Source organism: Microcebus murinus, chromosome 20 (assembly GCF_040939455.1).
Source record: "Microcebus murinus isolate Inina chromosome 20, M.murinus_Inina_mat1.0, whole genome shotgun sequence".
NCBI lineage: Eukaryota > Metazoa > Chordata > Mammalia > Primates > Cheirogaleidae > Microcebus > Microcebus murinus.
Window position 1 is genome coordinate 29,942,153 of NC_134123.1, and position 3,936 is coordinate 29,946,088.

Consider the following 3,936-nt stretch of genomic DNA (forward strand, 5'->3'; position numbering starts at 1 on the left):
TTGATGGCCCAGGGTGGAAAATCATCGTGAGCCAGAGGGAACGCTTCCAGGCCGGGAGCTGACTCAGGCCGGCCGTCTCTCAGCTGGAGTAGAAGCTGGTTAAAGCCAACGTTGGTTTCTTGGGTGGTTGGTTTTCACTAAGACCCAGTTTGAGTTTTTGTTTCTAAACAAACCCGTAGTTCCCTGGAGAACGTGAGGTTTGTTCACATGACCTCTGCCCATTGGCTTCAGTGTAGCCCCTGAACCTGGCGTGTGAGTGGGTCGTGCTCCTGGCTGTCCCCACCATTCCCGGCCCAAGGGCAGGACTGGATTCCTCTGAGGGCTGGGCAGCTGCTTGGCCTGGCCCCGTCCACCTGTGCTCCTTGGGCTGGAGGTGGGGTGCTCGGGGAACTCTTACCGTAAGGGTGGAGGTGTTTTTATCTGGCAGGATATACTTACCAGCCATGACCAGAAAACGGGAAACACAGTTCCAGCATGGCCGGGGAGCAGCCGCCACGACTGCCCATGTGTGCCCAGTGCAGGGTTGGGGAGGAGGGGTGTGTGGCCCACCTTGGCTGTCTTCCCTCCCATCCTCTAAGCTGCCCGGAGACCCTCCAAGAAACACCTACTGTAGCCTCCCAGGCCCCGTGGAGGGTCCTTTGCACTTACAATTTTTCCAGAGACACTAGAAAATCTGGAAGTTTACATGAAATGCTCTGGTTTCTGCATTTAAAGTGAATAAGATTTTAAAAAATTTTTTAGTTTAACACTGTGCAGACCAAGCAAATACATCTGCAGGCCTGATTTCTGGTTTCTGCCTTATTTCATCACCCGGTTTATTTGTTTCCTGGCTTTTGGTAGATTGAAAAACATGGCTGTATTATTTTATAACTGTTCCCACCAAAAAAATGGAAGTAAATTTTTTCTTTTCCTGATTCTGGGCTGGTGGTGTAATTTGCATTAGCCAGCGGGACATGGCAGAAAGTGACCTGGTGCTAGTTTCAGAGCCTGGGCCCCAAATGGCCTTGCCATTTTGGCTTTGCTCTCTTGAAACCTCCTGACCACCATGTAGGGAGGCTCTGAGGCTAGACTGTTTAGACAAGAAGAGACCTCACAGAGACAGAGACCCAGCTGACAATCACACCGAAGCCCTGGACATGTCAGGCCACCCAAAACCTCCCAATCCCTGTTGAGTCACCTGGCAACAGCTGGGCCTCTGAGTGACCTCAGACAAGACCAGCGCAAGAACCACCCAGCTGAGCCCAGCCCACATTGCAGTATTGTGAGGAAATAAGTGATGGTTGTTTTAAGCCAAATATTGTGGAATATTTGTTATGCAACAATAAATGATACATGGCTTTTATTACAACCTGTCATTATCTTTGTCTTTTTTGTTTCACTTCCCTGCCCATCCCCCTCCCCACACCCACACTGGAATGTCAGCTCCATTAGCCCATGGACCTTGTCTGTCTTGTTCCCTGTCCAGGTCCTGGTAGTCATATCATGCCCAGTAGGTGTTCAATAAATATTTGTTCAAAGAATGAATAAATACATGTTGAAGTCAATAAACATTTGCAGCACCAACTCCTTGTTACAAGACACTGAGCTAGAGATGAAAGTGATCCAATCACTCCATGAGGAAACCTGTAGCTTCCTGGACTTGTTCCTCATCTTCCATCATGTTATTTTCAAGAGACAATTTAAGGCTGACCTCAGTAGCTCACGCCTGTAATCCCTAGCACTTTGGGAGGCTGAGGTGGTAGGATCACTTGAGCTCAAGGGTTCAAGACCCCATCTCTACGAAAAATAGAGAAATTAGCCAGGCGCGGTGGCATACAACTGTAGTCCCAGCTACTTGGGAGGCTGAGGCAGGAGGATTGCTTGACCCCAGAAGTTTGAGGTTTCAGTGAGCTACGATGACACCCACCATACTCCAGCTCAGGCCTATGAGCGAGACTCTGTCGCAAAAAAAAAAAATAAAAATAAGGAGGTCTCTTGGCCGCCTGGTTGACATTTCAGCCTCCTCTCATTCTAGCACGCAAACAGACTAGAAAGGATACGGCTACACTCGGGCAAATGCGGGTTTGGATTCTGGAGCACTTAACCCCTCCAAGCCACAGTCGTCTTCAAATGGGGTCGGAGGTTGGTGCTGGAAGGGCGGCCGGGGGGCTCACGCAGCGCCAGCCTGAGCGTGGCACTGAGTCCCCATGTCATCCAGCCCCGCCCTGTGCCGTCACTTCACCGTCCTGAACCTGGGAGTTACTTTCAGATGAGGAAACGGAGACCCAGAGAGTCGTTTGAAGTCATCTGTCCAAATAGCATAATATACATAGGCAACGCTTATTATCCTTTCGGGGAGAGGGATTTAAGTGACTTGGAAGGGAGGGGTGAGCAGGAGCTCGGTGGCCTCTGTCTGTCCCCAAATCCCTGCTGGACCGGAATTTCTTTTCCTGGCACATGCCAGGAATCCAGGGACCAGCCACTGTGACTTAGAAAGAAACGGGGCGGGTCCCTTCTGGGCTCAGTCCTGAGCGGAACTTCCAGAGCCCTGGGCAGGGAGAGGCAGGGCTGGGGTGACCTCATGTGAGGATTTAGGGACTTTCAGGATGGGACAAAGCCTGTCTTTATTTCAGGGCTGATGACCTCGGTCTGAGTGCCTGACCTCCCTCCTAGCTTAATGGGAGATGAGATCCAAACTCTCAGTGCTGAGGACAGAGTGACGAAGACACAAAGGCCATCCAGGCAGCCCTCCAGCGTTTCCTGACACCTGCCCGGCGACGCCCACTGTACCAGGTGCCCAGGACGCCACCCCTGCCACGGGGGCTCCAGCCTGGGGCTTCTCACTTTTGCTAGAACGTCAGAACCACCTGGGGAGCTCCGCCTTGCACCGAGACCAATTAAAGCCCAATTAAAGCAGGAGCCCGCACCCGCCGCCCACCGAGCCCACGCGCGGGCATTTGTCCAAAGCTCCCACGCCGAGTCGCGCCGGGCTGAGAGCACCTCGCTGGTGAATCACGAAAGCCCGTGTTTTTGGAGCACAAGGTACCTTGTGCCAGGCTCTGAGAATTTCACATAGGTAAGTGTTAGTTCCTTCACTCTTCACATGAGCCCTCCAAGGTAAGTGCTGTTATCGTTCTCTCTGTGTTACACATGGGGAAACTGAGGCACAGAGCGGAGGTGAGCGAGGGGTGCTGGTGCGTGTGTGAGGCAGGGCCTGCATCACAGCTCCGCTGGGGGCCGGCGAGGCGAAGGGGAGAGCCCAGCCCAGTGCTGGCTGAGGGGCTGCACTTGCAGAGCTGTGGGCTCGGGGCTTAATCTTAGGGGCCTCAGTTTTCTCACCTGAGTAATGGGCTTCAGGATAAAAGTGAAGATTAAGCCGGGCAGTGAAGCACAGGCTGTCGGGAGTCCTTCTAGCCATTCAGATAATTTAAATCCTGTGATTCTCATGGGCAGCTGAGACAACTAAATCAATGATGCCCTAAAAGCCCGTGGGTGGGCTGGGGGAGCTGGGCGGGCTGGGGGTGCAGTGGGTAGACCCCAGTTGTCGCGGGCACAGAAACTGTGGAATGAAAAGCACTGGCTCCTCCGCCTGTGTCTTATTTCTCACGGCAGGGACCGGCCCTCTGCTGCCTGCGACTGGCTCCCCCTCCTCCCTCCCGGGCCCCAAATCCCCAAATGTCCCATTCCTGAGGCCAGACCAGCCAGCCGAGGCAGTGGCAAAAACGTCCAGCAGAGGGCGCCCCAAACCCACCAGGGCTGGTGGCTCTAGGCAGGCAGGGCCAGGGAGGGCCGGGGAGGTGGAGGTGGCCCTTCTGTCCCCTCCCCTGCCAGCCAGGTCCGGTGCAGCAGTGTCCCCAGCCTGGACACTGGGCAGGGCTGGCGGCGGTGGGTGGGCAAAATGGGCAGGGCCCCCTCCGCCCCATCCAAGGCTGCCGGTGACCATGCAAGGCCAGAGGC